The sequence below is a fragment of the Solanum lycopersicum genome, chromosome 8, assembly GCF_036512215.1.
Source record: "Solanum lycopersicum chromosome 8, SLM_r2.1".
NCBI classification, from domain to species: domain Eukaryota; kingdom Viridiplantae; phylum Streptophyta; class Magnoliopsida; order Solanales; family Solanaceae; genus Solanum; species Solanum lycopersicum.
Window position 1 is genome coordinate 48,100,508 of NC_090807.1, and position 27,748 is coordinate 48,128,255.

Sequence of the window (27,748 nt, forward strand, 5' to 3'; positions counted from 1 at the left end):
TTTGTCTAATGTATTCATACTTGTACAGTTTGATACCCACAAATTGTATCTTTTTTGCTCATTTATATAATGTATCCATATTTTTGCTTAACAACAATGTCAAAATGTATCCATTTTCATATACATAGATACTTGTAGTATTATATAGGCACAAGTTAAAATGTTGATTTTCAAAGACAATTATATCTAGATTTATAAGTAATATATCCAAGATAAAAAGTTGATTCGAGAATACAAGTATAGTTGTATTCAACATATTCATTTTTGTGTTTAACAACATATTCATTGTATTGTATATTGGTGTATTCATTTTTGTTTAACAACTAGTGTATCTATTGACATGTACTTCATCTATTCAAAATAAAGTACTTAACCTTCAATCCCAAGTTCAACAACTTGTTTATGAAAATAACTTGAATTAACAAAAAAAGTATAAATACATTTACGACGACAAAATAAGAAATATAGAGACTACAAGAAAATGAGTATGATGCATCACAATTTTTGTTAAACTGATAAAGAATAAGATCTGATATGTTTTTAAATAAGTAATATTTAGTTATAAAGTTAATAAGGAAATTGTTCATTGCATGGACGTAATGTAAGGATAATGAGTTATATTTAGAGTCAATTCTTTTTTTAGCTTGTTTTACTTAAAAATATAGTAATGTATAAATTAAAAAATATAAAAAACTATACAAAATAAAGCTAAAAAGTTATATAAATTATATTCATTTATTGTAATTAACATACTTATAGCTATTGATATTCATTAACCCTATAAATATAGTTCTTTTTATAAATTGCTCAAATAAATCATTTTAAAAAGAACTTTCATTGATTAAACCTTTAATTGTTGGCGAAGGAACAATGAGCTCCTATCTCTACTCCAGAAATGTGGTTTACTAAGATGGAATGTTCCTTCAATGGAAAGAAAGTAAATTGTCATTTTGTTTTCTTCTTGTTTTTGTCTTTGTGTCAGCATGGGAGAGGATAGGTTCAACTAGACAAATATAACAATTCAAACTAATCCACTATAGTTCAACTTGCAACACACTTAAATAATTTTTGGAATTTTTATTCCATGTTATATAGTTTGTACTGTTTTAATTTCAAAATTAGTAATCCTCAATGGTATATGTATCACAAACCAAAGCCAAGGGCTATGACTAGAATATAAAAGAGTCACTAACTCGAAATGTATCTTAATCTCTGCAATCATATTAAAAATGAAACATAAAATTGGAAAGCGATGTCAAGAATTGTGTTGAATATCTTTGAAAGGAAGAGCCTTTGCATTATATAGAGAGTATACACATTACAACCTTTAAGATTCATCATTTATATCCCTAAAGATAAACTATATTATCCCTCTAAATTTGCTATGCGAACCCTCCAAATCTGTCATGATATCCCCCCATAATTGTAATTCTATCACAATATTTATTCTATTTGATCACTAGAACAAGTTTTCATAATTACACTTGCTTATAACACTATATAGTTACATTAATGTATATACAATCATTCACTACTAATTCATGATTTGCAAGTTGTCCATCATGCTAACCCCCCCCCCCCAAATTGATACTAGTGGATCAAGAAGCATCAATGTGCCTACTAGAAACTAATGGTGTTGTCGTGCAATGTATTTTATAAACACATAAGCTATTTGAAGATCATTAGACACATATGAAAGAATAATGACTCATTTATCTACTCCTTCTTGCATATACTGAAAATCTACTTTGATGTGTTTGATCCTCTCATGATAAACCAGATAGGTATAAATTTGATGTAACATCTGGAATTTGGAAAAGGAAAAAAAGGCTAAAAGATGGCTACTGGTTCAAGTCCACGAGGCCTGTCTATGGTTCGAAGAAAGTTCTACGGGTCATAGACCAGTCTCGTAGGAGAAATAAAAGAAAAAAAATCTTTTTAAAATCAAGTTCTAGTAACTCACTCTATAATTAAGTATAGGATGATTCGTCAAATGGACTATATACTGTAAGAAGGTCCCATAGAAAAGTTCAAGACTTAGTGGAATTTTGGGTTAAAGTTGAGTATACTAATAGGGTCTACGAAGTGTATGAAGTCTTACGAGCCGTAGAATGTCTCGTCAAAGTTGGATAGATTTGGTCTATGGTTGACCACAACAGCTTGTGGAAAATCCTACTGACCGTAGATTGATTTCGTAGACTGGGTCCGATAATTATTTTTAATGTGCATTTAGATCTGTTCGTATTTGCTTAAAGCCTAAGCTTTGTCATTTTGACCCTCATTCCTAGCCCTATATAAGAGTTTTAGGTCATAAAACTATCCCCCTTAAACTCATTCCCTTAATTCCTAAACAAATTCATCCTCCCCAATTTCCCTCTCAAACTCAGGGAAGAAGAAGAAGGATTCTAATGTTTCTCAAGTTCAAATCACATTTTCTCATCATTGCTTAAGGCTTCCAGATCAAGGTATGTAGGAGTTCATCGATGAGTTTCATTCACCCATTGAGTCCCTAAAGATTCCTCAATTTCCATTCTTCAATTTTTCAAAATTGGTTAGATTTTCATTCAATTTCTCATGGGTTTTATTTGTATGAATTTAGATTGTTTGATTTTGATCATATTCTGTGATTATTTAGATTTAATTTCATGATTTTCAATCGATTCAATATGAACCCACACATTAATCATGATTTTTTTACTACGACCCCGATTTGCATGAATTTGAAGAATGACCATGAAGTTATGAATGATGTTTTCGTGAACTTATGAATAATTTATGAAAAAAGATATATTTTATGATATAGATTGCTTTAAGATTAGCATCGATTAATTGTGAAGGGATTTTGTTACATATGCATGAAATTGTGAAAAGCTTTCCCAAATTGTAAAATCATGAATGGTGATAGGCTTCCACACATGGTTTAAGAAGCAACTCTATGATGTTTTTAGATTGAATTAGTAACTTAATTGTGTATTTCCATGGAAGATGATAAGTTTTTGTTTATCACTATTTCGTGAGGATTTTTACTTAGCACCACGAGGATATTGAGCTGGAGACTCTCCCATTAGCAGATGCGGGATCTCTAGTAGAAATCTCCTTGTCCCTGACTATGTGGCTTCGTAGGTTGTGTTAAGTGACATATATAGTGGATCCACCTAATTTAGAAGTTTAAGGTCGTTCCCTTGACAAACAAAGACATCTCCTTTTTGTATGGGATCAAGACACCGAATTCCACGTTATAACTCACGTGGTCTATGTTGATTAATAGTTATTTCCCACATAACGAACTAATTTACTTTCAAACGTTTTATGAAGCTCTCCTTATGATTTTAAGAATGCATTAACTATGTCACGATTTATGATTTTTCTAAAGAGATTTTATGATGTTTAGCTTTTTCGATTATCTCCCCTTATTGCCATGATTCATGTTTTATACATATTCCTCATACTTAGTATATTCCATTTACTGATTCATACTTGCGTCTACATTGTTTCATCAATGTAGGGCTTGGCGATTCCTCTCCCTCCTTTCTTGGCTAGTTTATCATATAAGAGACTAAAGACGTGCGTGAAACCACGGTATATCAACACCTTCGACTTAAATTCGTTGTTTATTCTCAAGCGACGCACTATGACTCAATACAAAATCTTCGTACAATAGTATCCATGTTTTATCCGTCGCAATCATTTGACTATCAATCCCGATCAATCTCATCATATTTATGCATGCTATCACTATTAGGCTTGAATTATGTGGAATCAGACCATGACACAGACTCACCATGCACTAACACCTATCCTCTTTCATATGAAAAGAATCTTTATGTTATTGTTGAAAATTAGTAACTAATGAAGACGTTGTTCATGTGATAATAATGTCATCCACATAGATCAAAATAAGAACACAACATGGAGATGTTTTCCGAAGAAATGAAGATGAGTCATATTTGCTCTACTCAAAAGAAATTGTTGCACAGTAGACTAAAACTTATGAAATCAAACTCTAGGAGCTTATTTAGAATCCGTACAACTAATAAAATATCAATTTTTAAGGATAAAAAATAAAAACAAACTATATTCTATCGCTACGTGACAATGAATTAGCTATTGAATAGTCATTTGATCGCAAAGAATAAATTTTGAGTTATTAAATAGTGATAGATTGGAAATAGAATATGTACTGTGTCACTTAAAGTAAGCGCAAAATATTGACACACTAAATTGTCATACAAAATTAACAACAAAAAAAGTTGTGATTAATTAATTAATGCATGACGACGAATGTACTAAGAAAAATTTCGTTGCTACATCTTTTGATAAATCTCTTTGAAATTCAAAATTTATATGATTAATATGGCATTAAATTTTATTACAAATTAATTTTAGTTAGATTGTAACAACAAAAATTGAAAGTGTTGCTAGTTTGGTAGCTACACTCTTATTAATTACACAAAAAATATCTTACTTTCAAAGAACTTTTTATTCTATGAGAACTCTACTCTGTTAACTTTGTTTCATAGGTATTTACTTGTTTGTGTAAGGATGAAGTTTTTTGGCTGTCGTTGCTTGTGTTTTTGTTGAGTTCCATGACTTCAAATCTTCTATGTCTCTGAACAAAGTTTTTCTTCTCTCTTCCAACTTCTGAATCAATACTCCAGACTAGAATGTTCAACCACCATTTTACCTAATGTTCAATAAGATTGGATATTTTTTGGAGTTGTTTTGTAGTGAATACTAGTAGTAATGACGAATGATGATAGTAGTTTGATTCGGTGTTAAGGTTGTTCGTTCGTATTTAATGTGTTTTCCTCTGGGTTATGTATTTTTTAGTTAGTTTTTGTTTTTACTCTATTTCCTATTCAATAATGATTTCCTAATGCATTAGTGTAGTTTTGATGTTTTTATAAATATATACTTTAAACATGTTTATAAAATTCAAATTGAACTTTTAATTTTGACTTTTCATTTTAATATCTTGATATGTGACGATCCAAAGGACAGCCTAGAGGTGACATGGTTAATAGGACCAATAGAGATCATAAACAAGCCACTTAACATAAGCATGACATAATAAAATATTCAACAGAGTACATAAGAGAATACGCAGAATACTTCTAAGTTTGGCATAAGCTTTCTACTATCATATATGTAACTAGGACAAACCCCTGAGTAACAAATAAAATCTGAAAACTAAAATACAAAAAAGCAATTAAGTAGTCCACGATCTTGCCCTCGATTCACAAGGACTCACCAATCCAATATAAAGTAGAGTAATCTTGATTTAGCCATGCCCAAGAGAATTAGAAGCGTCAGACTCTATATTATGAAACAATATAGGAACACTATGCCACATTACTTTGAATATACTGAATATGACGGAAATGCATAAAAATTTAGACATGATAATATGATAAACTTAAACTTAATATGCATAAAAAAGTAAACATAGTAAGAGTCTTAAAAGAGAAATTGTAAATCATAAACAAGGTTATTGTATATTAAAAACCACAGAAAAATCTTTGTAAAAACTTTTGAAAACAACATAGTTCATTTGTGGGATATTTACCATTAACTGATAATAACACCACGTGACTATAACATGAATATGGTGTAACCTTCACATCGAAAAGAGAGATTTTACTTGCCAAGGTAGAACTCTGAATAATTCATAATTGCTAAGTTGAATCTATTAGCAAGGTCATTTAAGACAATACTACATGGCACATAGTTTGGGACAAGAGAATTGCCACTAAATATCAAATCCTTTCTAAAGGTAAGACCTCCATTCTAAAATCTTTCAATTCTATGTAAATCCCAACAGAAAAAACATAATCATAATCGTATCAAATACATAGAAATGATACTGAAACAATTAAAAATTACCAATCCAATCACAAGTTTATATTGAGTAGATCTTTTTAGAACATGAATTCATATCAAAACACTTACATTCCTAATCATCTAAATCATGATTCCATTTAAATGTGGGAAAACCTTTCATAAATCATTGTCATTGTCATGCCACGAGCCCACACCCTGAATGTGGGCCGACACTCAATGACATTGCTGGACTTGAGCGTACCCTTGACATGTCTTACTTTACTCAGCGGAAGACTTAACTCAATAAAAGAAGACTTTCTCATAATATAACTTAAAGTAATTAAGTTGGCCAAAATGACACTTAAGTCTCATAACAAAATGTAAGAAATACAAAGATGAGAGACTTAATACTAACTGTCTGACTGTCTATGAAGCCTATATAATACTAAGATGGATATTGGAACAAACCCTACAACATCCTATAAAAGAAAGACCGAAAATCAAGTAAATGTGTCCTCCAGAATATAATGAGGCTCACCACTGACTTCGAGTGCTCAACTGGATCAACGAAGCGCTGGATGATGTTGATCCTAGTTACCTGTGTTTGCATCATGGTATGATGCAGGCCAACTGACATCAGTACATTGAATGTACGAGTATGCAAGTTGGAATGCTAACAACAACTTAAGCTTGAGAAAAAGTAAGAAGGAACACTTACCTTGACTCTGCTTAACTTATGAATAACTTCACTTAATATAAAGCAATTAGACATATGCAATATATAAAGCTTGTAAAACAATGGAAAACACTTAGTTCATTAAAGAAAATGCAATAAAAAACTCAACTATACTTATATATGAAGTTATATAGTTTCTCTGGGAAATTGTCCAACCGACAACCACTACTATGAGCCTAAGTGGTGATACAACATCTTGCCTACTCTGTTAGAATTGTCCTATACTTTGCCGTCGCATAGAGCTACTTAACTTAGTGTATCCACGACTTAACTTGCGTGATCATTTAAAAAATATGATCCCGTTAATACCTATGCTGATTACATGGCTTTCATGGAGACTTGAGTTAATATGAACTCCCATCCCCGCATCGGTGCTCAATACTACTCCCAAAATATACTTTAGCTTATGATTTTAGAAATAACTTCCTTCTCTGGGTTGAGATAATTTCTCAACATTTAGCCTTAGAAAGCTCTGTTGGAATCAATGTTCCCTTTTCTTTCTCAAAACTCTTTTGGAAATCTTAGTTTCCCCGTAACTTAAATGTGAAAACATATATAGTCTTTAGGGAATACTTAATTTATTTATAACTATTTAGAAATTAACTCAACTCTTTACTCTTTACTTAGCTTGAACTTAAATCAACTCTTAGGGAATACTTAATTGCCGTATATTTATTTGAAGGAAAGACTTCAACTCTTTACTCTTTATTCAAATTGAAACTTGAGTCTTAAAATAAAGGTAAAATGTTTATTAAAGACGATTAAAACTTTAGGAACTTTGTTTTAACTCACTTCTTAACATCTAGACTTAACTCTCAACTTATTTGACTTTATATTTCCTTGAATTGGATTATGGACTCAAGGTTCATAATCTCATATTTATGGATAATTTCATGATTTTTAGATGTACCTTAGAGTGTTTGAATCGACTAAGAAACATGGATGTATCACATAGGAACTAGTACGAAAGAGTGGGAAAGGAATGGGGTGAACTGGAGTCCTTGGCGCTCTGAGAGGCGTAGGGCGCAATGCCTCAAACTTCAGAGTCTAAGTTGAGGCACTCTCACTGGCGCGATGTTCCAGGGCCCAATGGACAGAGATTGTCCGGTGGGGCTATGGAAGGCACGCCGCTCCTAGGCCCTACGGACAAACATTCTCAACTTTTCTTCTCTGTTTTTCATCTCTAAAACCCTCTAAAATTCCATGGTTCTTTCCCCAAACACTTACGATCATTATTACCCTCAATGCCGAATATATTTGACTTGAAAAACAACTTGTAAACATGAAACAAATCAATACTAGACATGCAACAACTCAATCAACAATGTTCTTCAAGAACTTCACTTTTTATCATTCAACCTACATCAAAATCGCTGAATTTACAGAAGTTGGTGTATGGGTGAAGTAACCCAACACGAAAAGATCTCATAACTTGCTAGGGATCAACCCCGACGAATTCCACTCGCAAACCTTGGCGTTCTAGGCAAATTCTTGACTCTACTCCCTTTCCTTCTTCTTTTCTCTCTTCTCCAAGCGCTGAGCGTAATTTTGATTTTCTAAAACTGAACTAAACTTAGTTGTTACCCCAACAAAACCCTAAAATGAAATAGGAAATTAATTGGTGAAAAGACTAGTTTTCCCTTCCTTAACACCGAATTTGATCCTTTCTCAATCCAAAAATCCAACTTCTGAAAAGCATATATCCCTCATATTATATTGAAAATGCACAAACTCGGAGGCGTTGGAAAGATATCTCCAAGTAAGTTCCAACCATATCAAGAACTACATCCAACTCATCCTGATCTAGGAGTTATGACTGTTTGAAAATGACCAAAACTCACTTTCTTAACTTAGAAAATTTTCTAGATTTTTTTCTTTCTTTCCAAAAGTTATTATTTTTAGTTTCTTAAATTCATTCTTAGCTATTTGGAGTTACGATATGTTATAGTCATTTTCTCTTAAAAGCATCCATTAGTAATAAATCATTACTTTCTTAAAACATTTAATGATTCATAATCCTAATCCACAAGCTCATAATCATTGTTCATATTTATAAAATAGACATGGGCATGATTCGTGTGGAAACACTTGAAAATCATATAATTGAGTTAAATCATGCATAATAAGATTGACTTTAGACAAGTTAATCACAATGAATTGAACCCATGGAGAATAACATGCAAGCCTAAATTTTAGTTGAAGATTAAATTGGAGAATTTAGATTCTTTTGGAAACCAATGGATAAAGGAATCAATTGATGAAGTTCTCACATACTGTGATTATCAAAGTCTTAAAAGCAAGACACAAAAATCTTGAAGCCCTTGAACCCTTGTTTTTTACCTTGGAGTTTGAGATAATTGAGAGGATGAACTTGGAAGGAATTAAGGATATGAGTGAATGTGACGGAATATACTAAGTTTTAAAGAGTAAATTCACTTATAGGGATACTTTTACGGTTAACGACATAATTTATGAATCAAATGGGTAGGAAAAGACCAAAATACCCTTAATAAAAAACTATTGGAAAGACCCCATAAATTCGATCTATGACCCACAAGAAATTCTATGGACAATCCTCATCGGTCGTAGGATAAGTACTAGGATTTAAAAATTTAACACATTTCCACGACGCCCTTTCTGTGTGTCGTGGAACTTTCAAAGATACGTACATAGACCTTTATCGTTGACCCAGTTTACCAAAAATACTTCAATCCAAGAAACCTTCAATAAAATCTTTTAATAGCCCGTAACCATTCCTATTACTCGTAGGTCTCTTTCGTAGAACCTTAGGTTTTTAAAATCACAAACTCTGAACCCATGCCAGATACTCTTTTTATGACCCATAGAAAATCTTACGACTCACCATGTTTATCTATAAATTATCATCAAATACTTGTTTTTCTAAAATTCATCCCAAGTTCCGCGAGAGCCTCCTGTGACCCATATATAGGCTTTGTAGGAACCGTACCAACACACTTTTTTGCAACTTTTCCCTTTCAAAATTAATTTCTAATTTCCAAGGTATTAAATGATCTCTGGGATGTTTTAGCGTTCTCCCTCTGTCCTGATTTATTTGATGATGTTTTGACAAAAATTTTGTGATCAAAGTTATGCACATGTATGATGACTATAACCATAAGGAGTTTAAAGTTAAATTATTTAAAAAGTATGAAACATAAATTGAATTTAAGGAAGATTAAAATTTGTATATGTAATGACCCATTCCGATCATTATGACTTAGACAATATTGAAATAATTTAGACCAAAAAACTTTTGGGTTAGTTACTTAAAACTTGTTAGGTACGCCAACCTTAAACATAATCTAGCTAGGTGAGTTCTAGAGCCATCCAAGAATTAATAGGGTGCAATGTTTAGTCTTGGTATTTAATTACTTGTTTAGAAATTAAGGAGCCATTGGGGATTCACGGAATCGAATTCAAGTATATAGAACTCTTGAAATTAATCTTGATGTGGAGGGAATTGTTTGGCATGTAAAAGGTAAAAGGTACGTTGTGAAAAATTGTTTTTTTTGGAGATTTATAATCTTTTGAAGTTTATGTAATCCGCTAAAGTAGCAGTGTGCATATACTATCGCAGGATAAACCACTATAGTTGGGTAAGTCGAGATTTTATACAGAAACAACCCCAAAACCTCCTATTTTCTACACTTTTATTCTTGGAATTATGAGGGGTGATTAGGGTTGTTTACACTAAATTTCCATGGAATTCATTGGTAAAGGTAAGTTTCTTACTCGTTAATCTTGTAAATTGGTTATTAAGATTTAGAATCTAAGATATTATTCTTGAGGGAAGGTTGTGACATGATTTCATGGTGAAAAAAGCCCTAAGTTGGGAAAGATGATCATGAATTGGGATGGAGTTAATATTTGGTTATAATAAGGTATTATTAGGTAATTTTTTAATTTATTGTAGCATGTATTTATTGTTTTAGACCAAGAACAAGCAAGTGAACTTCAAAATGGGAAAATTTATGTTCTTTAAGAGTTTTCAAGAGGCTTGATTCGAGGTAGGTGATGGTTATATGTTATTTTGGTTTATGTATGTATGCATGTATACTACTTTATAGTATCATTGGTGCAATTCATGTTAGGATATATATAGGAAAACATATGAGATGACATCATGTTGATAATCTCATGAAATCAACCAGTTTATGTGATTTGTGGCTTTCAAGTGATACTGTTCTTTGTGTTTTTTATCATGCATGTTTGTTTGTAACTATTGGTTGGATACAATTTCACAGTGGTACATTGCATGACCAAGTACACACATATCAAATATGATAAAGTATGTCAATAAATCAAGGAATAATGTCAATGCAAAACTATAAAAATCATAACAAAATCTTAAACCATGTCATACTAGTGTGTGAGATAAACTATTTACCAACATATAACCATGTCATCTAAATATGGAGTTTGATATATCACCCCATCAAAGAGGGCTCAATATATCTTTCTGGGACAAAAAGGCATCATCATTAATAACTTTGAGACTAGGTACTCACTATTAGTCCCCCTCAAGATCAAGAGCATTTAGAGATTGGGTACTCGCCTATAACCTCCTTGAGATCATGAGTTCTTGGTCTTATACCTATGGTGACACATAGTTTATGAAACGTGGTTAGTCACCGCCAGTCTACTCAGTGCGAAGTTCAACTCTACTAAAAAACAATACATATACTTAAGAGTAGCTCTTTAAAAATCATGATGCATAACACAATCATTGCATAGGAGAGTTATCAAAATCATCTAAATCATGATCATATTTCATAATGAGATTACATTAATGGGAAGCAACCTAATTTCATAGGATCATACAGACACTATATTTGAAAATCCTTGTGTCATAATATTTTCGATTCATAATGCATGTACATCATTAAAGCTTAATTTCATTATCAAAATACATACATAGCACAAATTAATGAAAAATATAATTGGAAACATGTAATTTAAATTAAATCTTGATAAATAAGATTGAATACAGTGAATTAATTCATAAAAAAATTGAACTCATACATAATCATGCAAACCTTGGAGATTTGAGTTTGAATCTTTGAAAAAAAGTAGAGAAATCTTCGAGACTCATTGGATGTAAATGATTCATTAATGAAAATTCCACAAACCTTGATGAATATTTGATTTGGAATTGGAGAAGGAAACTTAAAGGATTGAAAAACACTAATCCACTTGAGGGAATCCCGGGATAGGATTTGGAGAGAAAACCTTGCGAGCTTTTGAGGGTTACAGTGAATGAGAGGGAAATAGTTTCACTTGAAGAGTAAATTTAGATTTAGTTAGATATAGGGTCAAAATGACATAGTTTAGGTGTATAAAGGGTAGAAAAAGACCCAAATAATCCAAACTTAAAAAAATACCAGAGGGACTCTCCAGACTGACTTCGGTCCGTACAAACCTTTATGGACCGTCTTGGTCATCCGCAGAACCAAGTACTAGGTTTCGAAAGTCCATGGACCCATCCTATGGGTTTTAGAACATTCTACCACCCGTAGAGCCCTCTTGTAGAACCCTAGATCCAAAAATATCTTTAAGTCCATGCACTTTCTATAAGCCTGGGCTATTGACTACATGACCTTATATTGTACGTAGTCTTAATTATATACCCAAAGTTCATCAAAATTTTTCTAAGTGTGGAATCCCCCTACTACCCTGCCAATGGGTCGTACAAAGGTCTATAGACCATTCTTTTGGTCCGTAGGAAATTTTATTTAGGACTCATAAAGTTCCAAATTTCCAACTCAACTTCAACGACTACCTATGTTCGGCCCGTATAAACTGGAACCATTTAACACTTTTGTATAATTTTTTTCAACTCCACTTACCAGTTTTTAAGGTTTTACAAGTTTGAGGAAGAGCGGATGATTGTGCCATTTGAGGTCTTTTAACCACGGTTCGAGGCCTTGGCGTATCTCCTCAGGGTTCGAGGACATTGCATAAATTTTTTATCCATAATTTAAGGACCTAACATGATACTATTATCCATGCTTTGAGGCCTATTTGTATATCTATAGTCACATTTCAAGGCCCTAATGCGTATCTATTAGGCACGATTAAGTTTTCGTAATCACCTTTATTAGTCAGGTTCAAGTCGTGGCTTGCTAATTCTATTGGATTATTTTGGGGTTCATTTATAACAGTATGAGTCCATGGATGACTATCATTTTTCTTGAATACTCATAAACTACCTAGTAGTTTCCTTAGCTGTAACTCTCAGGCTCATAGGGGTACGTATTTACTCTCAATTGTTCACGAGTGTACCCTTTGAACTTATGAGGATGGGGTCAAATTAAGTTATGTATAACTATTTGTCTTTACATTTATCCTTTCCTAGACTCAAGTTATTTAAAGTTAGGTTTTCTGTTACGGTTTCATTTTTTTGTGACCTCTAGGTTTTTACTTTCTCACTTTTCATTAATGTTTTTATTTTCCATGCTTAGCTGGTCTTGATATTTTTTGGTACATGTTGTTTTGGTACAAATAATATAATTTACATATACTTTTCTTGGTGTAGATTCTAGCTTAGTCGCCAACATTGAGTTTTGGCCAATTGTGGAGTCTTCGAAGAATAAGGGGTGAGCTTATGAAGTCTTTTTGTATTTTAGATATGTTTTTACATAAGCTTCTTTTTTGGGACTTGTGAGCTTTTCATAAATTTGTAATTGTGTCTAGCAGGTTATGGGATTGGTCTGTTGCTCGTAATTGTGTGTATGTATATATATACATACACAGAGAGAGGGGGAGAGAGGAGTGTTGGTAGGTGTTCTCATGAGTCGAGTTTTTTGGATCGTAACAAAGGTAATTTCTTTTGTCCTATAGTTATATGTCATTTTTATGTTGCTACTTGGCTTAAGAAGATGATATCTTTTTCTTCTTTTAGTTAAATATAGATAAATATGGATTTGTTTTTCTTGATTTGTAATTTACTTTAAATTTGTTTTCTTTGATTTGTATATTTTCTAAAAAAATCCCAAAAAGTTCTCGTAGAATTTTCAAAATTTAATAGTTTCGTTATATTTTATAATTTAATTTAACAATCTAGAGGAAATAATTAATAATACAATTCACATGGTGATCTTATTAATGTACATGAAAAAATTCAATGTATTTTATGTACATTATTCATAATTAACTGTTGTTTCATCTTGAATTCGAATTTTTATTTCGAATTTTTTATTTTTTTGAAAGACACTCTAAAATATAAAAGTATAGTAATTGGGAAAAATATTTACACCGTTAATACTTTTCTTGAATTAAATTTGACCACATGACTCATTTTATTGGTTAAAAAAGACCATATTATAGAAAAATAGACAAAAAGGCTCAAATCGGACCCAAAATAAAATATGTTGGACATCCGAATAATAAGTTCATCCACTATCTAGTACTAATACACAATACAACAATTAATATAGATCTAAAAAATATAATTTTAAAAAATAAGTCTAGAAGTTCAAGCGAAATAATATTTTTTATTCAAAAGAATTATTTTATTTTCACATGAAATTCATGTCCAGAACATGATCTCAAATGAGGATAGTTGAAACTTTTACATCCATTTCTACTTGAACCTAAATAATAAATAACTTTATATCTTCTATTTATTTTAAATCATTTCATCCAGAAAAATGGTTTCACAAAAAGAAGAATATTAATACATATTAAAATTGGGATCAAATGATCAATTTTTAAGAAATTGTTTGGACTATAGAAGAGCTTGTAACAACTTTTGGACAAAAAATTATAATAACTTTTGAAAATCCCAATACCTTACCCTCATATATAAAATGATATTTTATCGATCTTTCTTATTCTTACTGCATCCAAAATCAATTGCGGCTGAAATGAAGGAAGTTGACAAAAAAGAGAAGTGAAGCAAGATATCTTTTTAAAATTAAATTTGAGTATTTTTTATCACAAATATCAATGCATACCAATGTTAAACCAACAAGGGAATATACCAAACAAAAAAATGGACCACAAAACTTAAACAAGAAATTGACCCATCCTAAAGCCCAGCCCAATGTTAAACCGGATGGAGCTATAAATATATCTATATGTAGGGTTTCATAATTCACTCCCCCTTTCGTCATTTTCCTTCTCGCTGCTTCCCTCACCCCTTGCACCTTGAAATATTTCTTTCTTGATCTATTTAGTTTCAGTTCCTCCTCCTTTGGGTGATTGATGCTCGTCATATCCTTTCTTAAGCTCTTGGTTCAGCTACAAGAAGTAAGTCCACCACCTTGTACCTTATCCCATCTTTTTTCCATGCATTTTTATTCCTCTTTTTTCTTCTTTGCAGTTGTGTTCTTTAGTGGATAGGGCGTGCGGTTCTTTTTTGGTGTTATGCTGAGGGCGCCCGTGGTTTAGATCTGTTTTAGTATACTAGTATGCTTTTAATTTCTCCTTCTTCCTTCTTAGACTCGTTAATCTTTTGTGTGTAGTGGGGACGTAGATAACGGGATGCTAAGAACCAATAACACCAAAAAAAGCGAATTGAATTGCACTCCATATGTGAGTTTTTAAAGCAATTTGATTTTGGTATTTTATATCCCACTACAAATGTAAACCTTTCAAGTCTTTGGATGTAAAACACTATTCTCTGAGAGTAATATCAATGCAGAATGGAGAATTCCATAAATGAAGATTTAACTATCTTCATCCATAAATGCTTTCCAAGATACACCACACAGGTTCCCGTAGCCTACAACCATTGCATTACTCAAGGTGTAGAATCTCTTGTACACTCTCACTACACCTTGACTAGTGGCATGATTGTTGGTTACGTGAACTTTGTTGGTGTGTCTTGTAACACATTTATGGATGAAATGTAGTTTACACTTTATCATGTAATTCTCCATCTCCTAGTCTAGATTATTATGAGGAAATAGTGTATTTAGAAGCTAGAGTTTTGGATGGTTTACATTGTAAAAAATATCTTACTTTCTTAACAAAGACAATTAGAAGAGAATCATGAGAATGGTGGAAGAATTGTCCAAAGCTTTTGGGTGTGAAAAAATCTATAAGAACATATATTTACAAGGCAACGACATTAAGGTGATCAACTATACTTAATTCGTTAATGATTAACTAGATTTTGATGGTATACATGAGGTAATATTCAACAAGTACTCAAGAAACATATCTTTAAATAATTTAAGGAATACTTGGATTTAATATTTGTTCAAACATCATATTTATTGTTATTTATTTCTAATATTACACGTTTAATTTTTTTGCAGAAAAAATGTGCATCACTTACCCATAGTACTAGATTGTTACGAAGGTTGGGTTGAAAGGAAAGCATAGACTAGCAATTTTATTTTCATATTCTCACAAAAGAGGTACAAAGCCCAGGAGGTTCCATATATGGGATGAACTATGTAGACACTGAAATACTCATAACAAATTTAAGTAGAGAAGAAAATAGAAATTAAATCCAGAGAATCCGAGAGGGGAGTCTCTTTACACACTATGGTGGTTAAAGCTTAAGGACCACTAATAAGAGAATTTTCCATGCTCTACATGTTTGTGGTATTGTGCATGATGACTTTTCTAGTAGTTTGGCACAAGGATGTGGTGGAAAACAACTCTTGGCTTATGTTAGATACTTTGTTTAGACTTACTATTCGATACTCTCACAATTTCAATTTGCTCATCTTAGTTTGAGAGGGAACACAACTTAAAAAGGAAAATACTTTTAAATCTTGTGATCTTAAACTAAATATTTTATCGGAATCAGATTCATCCTCTTTTGCTTTACAACAATGCCTTATTCTAACAGACTTCTATTGAAGAAAGAAAATAAAGGATATTTGCACTAAGGATGAGCTATCATTATGAACTTTCCTGCAATAAACCTTTATAGAAATTGTAAACAACAAGCACACCTTATTCTTTAATATAGCTGGGATTGCTATATGAACCTTCCATATTCAAACTATTTGTTGTGATCAATCATCCCAAATTCCAATAACTTATCTTCTAAAAGAAAATTAAGAATTCTATATTACTAGATGTAATTATAATTAGTTTATTTTTACTAGATGCAAAACTCACATAGATATGGTTTCTCATAATGTAACACCTTGATGAAAAGTTTTAGTTTTAGCACTTGTGCAGGTTTTACGGAAGCTACCTATAGACCTTACAAGGTCCTATGGTCCATAAAAGGCAGATTTACAAAGTGGTCCTAGAAGTTGGATTTGTTATAGTTTCTGAAATATTCTGATGGACCAATAGGATGGTCCATATAAGGTTCTATGACCCATAGTAAATGACCCATAAAAGAGGTTAGAGACTTGGTCAAATAATTTAAGGGATGGGGTTTTATGATAAAAAGGGCTTATGATCCTGTCATAACTCAAAATATACCCTAGATGTGACATGACAAATACGATCGCATGATACCCTAAGTAAGTCACTTGACATTAGTACGATGTAATGAAATCTAATATAAGTCTAAAATCCTAGAATGACATAAATGATATCAACAGAGTACATAAGATATACAAAGAGTAGTACTAAGTCTGACACAAGCCTTTATAACATAATAAGAGTGGTTTGGATGTAACCCATACACCACATACAAGACTTGACATCAGATCATGATGATCACAAATCCAAGAAGTAGAGGCTGAGAAATATCGATTTAGGCATGTTCAAAGGGAGAAACGCGGTGTAACGACCCTCTAAATAAAATAGGAAGAACTAAAGCCTCACATGAGTTTGAATAGTTAATAATTTTTTAATAAGGTGAGAAACAAATTGTAATAGTTGGTTTGAAGAGGTTTGAGGTCAAACGTCAAAGCAGGACGAAGATGTCTGGAAACTAGCCTTTTGTGTGCTAGTGTGTCCTTATATGATTGCCTTGTTTTGAAGTGTTGTTTGGAGTAAAAAATTATAGGAGGGGAACCTAGTATCTAGATGTTCAATTTTAGGGTCGAAACGTCCTGGTACGACTCCTTAAGGACCACCCGAAGGGTCCTTGAGAAGGACCGAAACGTTTGTCGGGAAGCTGCCAAAACAACCTCATTAACGCACGTGGTTGACGCCCCTTCAACCAATTGACGCCACGTCAAAAGGGAGCGTGGATCCAAACTTATACTGGGAGTTTAGACCCCAAATTAGTGAGTGTCTGACAAAATCAACGGAGCGCAAGAAGGCGTGTCATCCAGTTGACGCCCCGTCATTGGTGGCCGTCAAATGACACCTGCTGTCCTACAATGTCTTGGCCATTACCAATTCACCCCTCGTTCTAATTAAAGGGTGAAAGGTTATTTTACCTATTCTAGGGTATTTTAATTTATTTAAAACACCTAAACCTAGAATTAGAATTTAATCTTCAAATTAAACCTTTTTCTCAAATAAGATTCTTTATAGAACTCCATTGAAGACCAAGCTCAAGATCAAGCTACAAGATAGATTTCCAACTGATTATTTTTCAAATTTTGGGAGTATTCAATCAATAATGTATGTGAACTCTTGATCTTTTGATAACCTTTCATCCAAAGAGTTCTATCAAAGATTTTCCAAAGAGTTTCTACAATCAAATTTCCTAATTTTTTATCTGAACATGGGTTCAGTTCAAATAGTTTTCAAAGTCATTGTAATTATAAATTTATGTTTAATCAAGGTTTTAAAGATAATTTTTAATATAATTCCTTGAAGAACCCATGATCTCTCTAGTCTCTCAATTTTGCCTATAAAGTGAATTTTGTGATCTTGTCATGATGTTTATAAAATTATGCTTAGATTGTGATGTATTTTTAAATTATATTACTATATTTAGATATTGATTATTAATTTTGGAGTATTTATATATGATTGATCAAGGCTTGGAGAATTGGTAAGTTGACTTAACTTTTAGTCTATTGTATTGAAGTTGATGTTATATGGTTTGGTCCACTTATGTTGGCAGTGTTTACTTTTTGTCTTTCTGTACATGCTGTAATAATGGCCTTGAGGTCAGTAAATGTAATGTGAATTTTGGTTATGATGATTATTAGTATGAAGGTGCGCCATGAAGGTTATCTATGTAATCCTCAATGTTAGTATCACGATTAAGGTGTATTGATAATGGGAATAATGATGTTAGGATAAAGTATGGTCTACATGCCTTATTGTGATGTACAATTGTAGAATGACCCTACCTAGATAACCTTATATGAATGTGTGATCATATACATGTTAGGAGTTGTCTATTCAAATGTTGAATGTGCTCTTATCTCCTATGATGAAATATTGGTATGTGGTCTATAGTCCCTAAATGATGTTTATGTGAGTTGTTCATGACTTTGTGATATTGTAAATGTCTTGTGATCCTTTGAATGGAGGCTTTCTCAAAAACAATGTTTTTGCTATTATGTTATCATGAAGACCAACATGTATACACACTCAATGCATAATTATGAGTATTATATGTTTATGGTGCTAATTGAAAGGATAATTATCATATGCACCTTTATATCTTATTATGCATGAAAAGTATGAGACTAATGAAGTATGAACATGTGTTATCTTAAGGTGTTTATGTGAAAGGATTTATCATATATGTACACACATGAATGTATGAATGAGGTATGTTAAGGATAGTCTAGTGAATGAGATTCTCTCAAAAGGTTTCCTCAATTTTACTCTAAACCAGACTATGTTATGAATATGTATAATTATGTGAAAGGACATTCTCACATAATGTAGTTTCTATGATGAAAGATCATTTCCATCTATGAAACCTTTGAGTTTTATGATATATGAGGGAGTAAGTCCCTAAAGCCTACTTTATGAACTAATGATAAGAAAAGGCTTAAAGATATAAAAGATCGAGATTAAGCTTAGAACCTAGTGGATATGTACAATGAGGAAAAGACCCCTTGGCTAATGCAATAGGTTGGGTCATCTATGTGATACTAATGAGATAGGAGCCTCTTCGCTAATGCAATAGTTCGGTTTTTAGAAACTATCTCACTGTCCCTTAACTACGTACCTCCATAGATTTTAGCTAGTGGATCCACCTAGATAGCTATTATGTAGGTTTCACCTTGGCAAGTATAACACCTTTTTTCCATGTGGGATTATATGACACCGGATTCCATGTAAAGCACATGGTCTATGTCGGTTATGACTATATCTCCCAAATGTTAAAAAATGAGCTAAGAAAAGAATAAGAACTATAGTCATGGTTTCTTAAAGAGTTTCTTAGTATAGGTAGGAGTATGGACTCTACTTATGCATTTCACAAGTGGATTTCAAGGGAGGTTATGATTAAGTTCCTTTATTAAATAAGGATCTTGGTTCATGTATGTTGATATGCATGCATGTTATGGTTGAATTTACTTATGGTAAAACATGAATTATGATATGCATGTGAATTATACTTATAAATATTAAATGGGCTTTCTTAGTACATGTGGAGGTATAAGACTCTATGTGTACATTGCACAAGTAAGCTTGTGGAGAAGCTGTGAGGGTTGTTCACCCATGATATGAACTAAATGGGTTATGACTAAGGTGTAATGAATGAAAGACTTCTTATGTGAACATTAATGAAGTATGTTGGTCTTATGTATAAGGTTAAATTCATATGTTGTATCTTTTTGAAGGTGAACTTATGTTTTATGATATGCTTTGTCCTTATGAATGAATATGCTTGAATTGATATAGGTTGTACAAATGTTCACTTTTGGTGACATTAAGGTGATACTTTTGTATGAATGGGGGAATGAGAAACTATTCACGCATTGCACTAAGTATTTCTTAAGGGTTGATTTAGGTAAAGGAGTTAAGGTAAAAGGGAAAGGTAATGTATTGGAGATATTGAAGGTGTCTCAATATGATAAATGACTTTATGTGTTGTTGTGAATGGTAACCTTGTCTATTATGATATATGTGGACTATGTGGTTCTTATTGTATGAAATTCTTATGAAGTTTCTCTAAAAGACACGATGCATGATTTCTACCTAAATATTCTCTTTAAAGCATATTTTTGCATGGTTACCATATTTAGTGCATTCTTGTACTAACATCATTGTTCTTCATCTTTACACAAAAATTGTAGGTGGTGACTTATGGAACTTTCCTAGAATGAAGAGCTTGGATTTCTATTCCCAAGTTCGGATGTGTCCTTAAAGATTCAAGGACCATATGTCGATAGTTTTCTTTAAGTTCATGTACTAGATAATAGTTGCTTTTGTATTATAAGGATTGTGTTTCCTATTGTGTTGTAGTTGTGTTGTAAGATGGCTACATCAAGACTTTGTACTTCCATTGCATTTTAAAAAGGTTTTAAATGAGATTACTTTTAGTCTTGTGTTATGGTATAGAAAAGTTTTAAATTTTCCGCTATTTTATGTGTATGCGATGAAAGATGTCTAAGGGCTTATATAAGACCTTCGAGAGGTCAATTAAGCCATGTTATGTCTAGGGGGTACTCCTCGGTCGTTACACGTGGGCCCTATATTATGAAAAAAAATAGGTACAAGTATGCCTTAGTACATGTAACGTACTAAGTATGGGTAAATGCATAAAAACATAAGCATGATCACAAGGGGACCTTAAACATGATACACGTGACCAAGTTAAAATATAGTAAAAAGCCTTTAATAAAATCCATGAATCGTAAAAAAATACGAAAAACATAGTTCATTTGTGGGATATTTAGCAATAACCGACAACAATACAATGTGAGCTATAACATAGAGTCCATAACATTCTTTCATAATTTCTATTGTTTTTCCAATAACTAGGTATTTTAAGACAATCTTACGGGGAAAATATTTTGGGGCAAGGGAATTTCTACTATTTTAAAGTCGTTGCGGCACTAAGTAAATCTCAACAAAAAAATACATAATCATATTCATATCAAAACACTTGAAAAACACAATTAAACTATCAATTTAATCATAAGTCATAGATTACCTCATTTCGAATCATGATTTCATAGAACATTAACACTAGACACTTACCTTTCTAAGCATCTAAATCATGATTTGATTCATATGTAAGAAAAGCTTTCACAAATCATTAATACTTTTCTCAAAAGCATCCTTAATTCATTAATCATCTTTCTTCACAAATAGATGAATAACTTTCATAATAATAATTTATAAGTTCATACATATTGTAGACACCAACCATATACGCTAACTTGATTCCTTAAAAGTTAACCAAGTGTGAGACCCACCTACGAGACATTTTTGCTACTCATACAAGGGATAACATGCTATTTTTGTGAACCATAAAAAGAGTACTAGAACCCTATTTTATAAATTTATTTTCTCACTTTGTACATTTGTCATCTACGACCCATAGAAGCTACTACGATTCGTATATATGACTCATAGACATATCTTGCAACCCAAAAACTTTTTTTCTTTCTTTTCCATGTTTTGAGGTTTTACAAGCTTTAACCGATATTAGACAATGGAAGATAAAACATTAAATCCTACGTAACTCCCACATAGAGAAGGCGATTTAAGATAGACCCACGAGGGTGTGTAGTTTGGGACTAGAGGATTCTATTTAGAGACTATCCTATTTGAGCCTCAACCTAAAAGTTCTCTCGGTGCTAAGTTAAATCCCAACAGAATACCCATTTTTATGAACTATCATCTTACATTGAAAAGAACAATTCAAATACTAATCCAAGCTCAAACACCATTGGGTAGCTCATTTAATCTTGAATCAAGTCTAAGTGAGAAAACTTTTCACCAATTGTAATTCCTTAATGTGAGAAAACCTTTCAAAATTTCATTGGTGCTCATATTCATAATACATTCCTTTTCATAAATCATTCACAACTTCATGAAAACCTCAAAATCATAGATTTATAGTTTCTTTGTAAATCCACATATTTAGTGGTTCATAGTTAAAATTATGATCAATGGATGAGTTCAAGTGAAGATAATTTAAAGCATGCAATTTAACCAAAATAATTATAATAATATCAAAGTTGAACAATTTAATCAGGACTATTAGAACCTATGAAGAACTTAATGAAAACCTATCAATTTGATAAAATTGAACCTTGGGAAATTGAGAAAACTTTAGGCTCAATGGGTGAAAGAACCTATTAGTTAAGCCCTACATACCCTCCTATTAAAATCTTAAAATAAATGGTGAAAATTAGACTTGACTTCGAAACCTTAGCTTCTCCTTCCTTGTTCATGAGAGAGAATTGGAGAGGGAAGAATTTTAATGGGATTGGTTTGAGTGAATGCGATAATTGGGGAAGACTTTGGGGTAAAAGAGTAGTTATAGGTCTTGAAATAAGGGTCAAAATGACAAACTATAGGTATTAGATACATAGAAAAAGACCCAAAAAGTTGCCAAATAGACTTACAATCGTGATCTACGCATCCTGGTCAACCATAGATCCAACTTCAGAACCAAAAATTCAATCATTTCCATATACCCCATCCATAAAACCCAAGTTTAAACCCAATGTTTCACCAAGTCTAGAACCTTTCAATGAAACCACCTTATGAACCATGAAATCAACTACGAGACACATTCCATAGAATTGAGGTCCTAAATCAAAGCTCTGAATCAACCTATCGTTGCTACAATCCGTAGAACTTCCAACAATTCATAGATTGTATGTGTTGTGCATGGTTTCAGCAAAGTTTCCTACAATTTTCTTTCCTTTCTCGACCCCAACTTTTGAGGTACTATAAAACACACATAATGGACTTGATTCTTGTGTCTATGTGATTATTTAACAAGTTTATTGAATATCTTATTTTAAATCAATATGAGTTAATTAGTAAGGGTTATATGTCACGACCCAAGGTAGCCCCCTAGGCGTAACATAATATATAAGACCCGGAGAGACCCAATACAAGCCACTTAGCATTCACCATACAAGAATGAAACTAATGCATACAAAGAATAACATCAAAATCTAACCTATCAAGCTCTACAAGATCAACATGAGTTACTCTATTGGATAAAGTGATGACATAATTTCTATAAACTCTTTCGGCCATAATAATTTTTTTACAGGGTATACAGATTTTTTTTCTAATAATACATCTAGAAGAAGACAAACATAATAGCTACATATGACATCACAAAAGACAAAGTAACACCGAAATAAAGCAAAGCATTAATATCAAGATGGAATACTTTGAACATATCGGTAACCACATGGGGAACCCTTTTTCTTATGACGAGAATTGCATAAGATATGTTTTTCTTTGGTTCATTGAACCTAAATCGCTAGGTGGATTGTCTACCTTATCTTTCTTAGCAATAAGTAATGCACAATTCCTCATCGCATGACTACTCTTACCAGAACCAAAGAAACCAGCCGTACTGGTTAAGCATTTCCCATCATGCTTCCTTCTAGATATATCACATATAGTCAATAAATATCCACCATCATTTCTTTCTTGAGGCTTAGGTTAGGAACCCTATCTTTGTTTGAACTTGAAATAGTAGAATTAGAGGAAAATTTTTCGGAAAACCTTTTTCGGAACTTAGAATGATCATGTCCATCAAACCTTGACTTTGAAAAGTCAGTATCATTGTCTTTGCTATTTTTGCATCCCCAAACCATTCCTTAAGTTTCTCCTCTTTGATTTTTTGAGCATGAATCATTATATGAGAATTATCCATTTAATTAATGTAACACCCTGTAGCCAATACAGACAAACAATTAGATTTTCAGAACTTCCTTTGTTAACTTAAAGGCTATGTAGAATCCTAGGTTTCGCTTTATAAACCAGTCATTAGTTCCGGCTATCACTCCAAAGTGATAGCTCCATCGAAAGATAGAGTGTCAAACAGTCAAACTTTTACCTAAATTCATTCATTCAAAGGCTTTTTCATTCCCTGATCCATGCCTCCTTGCTTTAACTAAGTCTTTTTGAATAGTGGCTTGGCTGGCTTTCGAGTTGGGAAAGATAAGAAGAGCTTGACCGATCCATTCTGAAGGGAAGAAGCACATTGCTTAAGATATAAAGCGCAGTGCAGCCACACCGACTTTCGTCCGATCCTAATAACAGACCTGGATAACAGGTAAGCTCCAATACATAGTTCCTTTGTTAGATTGTCAGTGATAATGAGAAGAGCCTTCTTCAGATAACCTCCTCGAGGAACTTTTGGCATCACTACCTCATGGCAAGTTTACTGAGTATCCACCACATCCCTTTACAAAGATTTATTCTGATTGGTTTTTGCCATGAACTCTCTTGGCATAGTCAGGATCATCTTGCAATCCACCTTATCCGGTAAGTTACTGAACATAACTTGAAACTTTGGCTCATTTTCTTTATTCCTTAACCTGGTCTGACTACTTGACTCACTGTAACGACCTGCTTAGTCATTTTGAGCAGCAGATTTTATTTCTGGAAAAACAGGCAGAGACGACGGAACCCACGACGGACCGTCATGGGCACGACGGACCGTCGAGGGTGTCTCGTTCCAAAATACTTAGAATTCTGAGAATTGGGTACTAAAATCGACTCTCTGAACTTCGTAACGAAATGGCAGGATGGACAGTCGTGGGTACGATGGACCGTCACAGACCCTTTAATGAAATGGAGTCTCTGAACTCTGTGACGGAGCAGCAGGACGGACCGTCGCAGGCAAGACGGCCCATCACAGGCTGTGTAATCCCAGGCTGGGTCGGATTTCTGTAATTATTTTAAGGGGCGTTTTGGACTATTCCAGCTGATAATTATAAATTTAGTGGTTTAATATTAATAACTCAATTACTTGGGGGTTAAAAGAGGTAACCTTGAATTAATTAATGGGTTAATTCACCATATTTTATACTTAATTATATGCTAATTAGGGTAAAAGAAAGAGGGTTTGAATAAGAGAAAGAAAAGAACAAAAAGAGAGAAAACGATCGAGAAAGAGGGAAACGAAGAGAAAATAAAGCTTTGAGAAATTGCTTGCTTGATCAAAATTCTTTGGTGGAGGTAGGTTATGGTTTTTATACTATTCGTAGTTAACTCTTAATAGCGAATGATATGTGTTAGGTTGTATTGTAAAGTCTTCTATATGCTTAATTGTATGCTTGCATGAATATGATTATATAATTGTGATGGAATAAGCATGATGAAGCTATTGAATCCCAAATCTTGAAAACTCCAATATTGAAAACCCCTTGTTGATGATGATGCCTTGGTATAAAAGAAGGCTTGATGAACTAAAGTAATGAGATGATGATGCCTTGGTATAAGAGAAGGCTTGATGAATTAATAGAATGATATTAGTGGAGCGGGTGACACGAACCGACACGTAGAATTAGGGGATCGGGTGTCACAAATCGACACGTAGAATTAGGGGATCGGGTGTCACGAACCGACACGTAGAATTAGGGGATCGGATGTCACGAACCGACACATAGAATTAGGGGATCGGAGTGTCACGTTCCGACACATAGTAGTAGGGGAGCGGAGTGTCACGTGCCGACACAAGAGGAATAAAGATAATAAATCTTGGAATTAAGTTAATACATTCGAATGAAAAGAACTTATTTCCCAAATGAGTATGATATGGAGGCTTGAGTCCTCATGAGTGTACTTGACGTTATTTATCAAAGATTCTTGTACATGTTGTTGCTACAGATTGAGTATTGTCGTTGATTTATGATATGATCTAATATATACTGTTTTCTATTTTGAGTTGGCCGATGATATGTACTCAGTACCCGTGTTTTGTACTGACCCCTACTTGTATGTTTCTTTCTTTGTTATTTGTGGAGTGCAGCAAACGTACCGTCAAGTTCAACTCAACCGCAACTCTAGCCAGTCTTCATTACACTAGATATCAGGGTGAGCTAATGCTTCTAGCTTGGACTGGATCTTCTTCTTCATGTCTCGATGCCTTGAAGTTCCGAAATGGACTAGCTTTTTATTTATTCTAGCTTTCTAGATACTCTTAGCTTAGTAATTTGAGGATAGATGTTCTTGTGATGATGACTTCCAAATTTTGGGGATAATAATAGTCGTCGAGTTTTTAGAAGTTATTGAATTGGTTTTTATTAATGAGTTTAAGTCTACCGCATTACTTGCTGTTGATATTATATTGAAATGATTAAGGTTTAGATTGGTTGGTTTGCTCACATAGGAGATTAAGTGTGGGTGTCAGTCGCAGCTCGATTTGGGTCGTGACAAACTTGGTATCAGAGCATTAGGTTCGTTGGTCTCATCACACAAGAACGAGTTTAGTAGAGTCTTAAGGAACGGTAGAGGGACGCCTTTACTTTTCTTTGAGAGGCTATAAGACTTTAGGAAAATTCCATTCTTTCTTTCTTTCTTTCGTGCTATTACTTGGATCCAATTGGTATCTAGGTGATACAAATTGGTATCTGACCATCTTCAGTCTATTTCACAGATGGTTAGAACTAGAGCAACAACGACTGCACCAACACCAACATCGGCAAGACAAGAAGCGTCTGAGCCAGCCACTTAGAATGTAGCTCAAAGAGGAGCAGTGGCAAGAGGCCGCGGGAGGACGTCCTCTAGAGGAAGAGGACGAACGCCAGGCCCATCTGGTACTAGGGCGGTGACTCTTCCACCGACTGAGGAAGTAGTAAGAGAAGGGGAGGATGGGGAAATGAACAAGTACAGAATGAGGAATTACCACCCCAACCTACCCTAGAGATGATCAATCAGGTTCTTGCTTACCTTAGCGGGTTATCTGATCAAGGCCAGACACCTCCAGTGTTTTCTACACCAGCACCTCAGGCTCCAGAGGTACAACATGCGGCTACTGTGTCTCCCCGCATGGATGCCTCACTGGAAATAGGCACATTTCCTCGTCTGACTACAGGGCCTATAATTACAAATGATCAGCATGAACTTTTCAGTAAGTTCTTGAAATTGAAACCTACAGTATTCAAGGGTGCTGAATCTGAGGATGCTTATGATTTTCTGGTTGACTGTCATGAGCTACTATAAAAGATGGGTATAGTAGAACGGTTTGGTGTTGAGTTTGTGACTTATCAGTTTCAAGGGAACGCCAAAATATGGTGGCGGTCACATGTTGAGTGTCAACCAACAGAGGCACCACCTATGACTTGGGCATCATTCTGTAGCTTGTTTATGGAGAAGTATATCCCCCGGACTTTGAGGGATAGGAAAAGAGATGAGTTCTTGAGCCTAGAGAAAGGTAGGATGTCGGTTATTGCATATGAG

At 33.4% G+C, this 27,748-nt stretch overlaps 2 long non-coding RNA genes across 2 annotated transcripts; both read left to right on the plus strand.

The window, feature by feature from the left end:
• Positions 1 to 2,299: 2,299 nt before the first annotated feature.
• LOC138337662 (uncharacterized) lies at positions 2,300 to 13,396 on the plus strand. The gene is made up of 4 exons (XR_011211052.1): positions 2,300 to 2,465; positions 3,506 to 3,579; positions 13,113 to 13,173; positions 13,274 to 13,396. It is a non-coding gene; the product is annotated as an uncharacterized lncRNA (long non-coding RNA).
• A 1,076-nt stretch (positions 13,397 to 14,472) lies between these two features.
• On the plus strand, positions 14,473 to 16,223 carry LOC104648801 (uncharacterized). The gene is made up of 3 exons (XR_742755.4): positions 14,473 to 14,827; positions 14,901 to 14,986; positions 15,841 to 16,223. It is a non-coding gene; the product is annotated as an uncharacterized lncRNA (long non-coding RNA).
• The last annotated feature ends 11,525 nt before the right edge of the window (positions 16,224 to 27,748 follow it).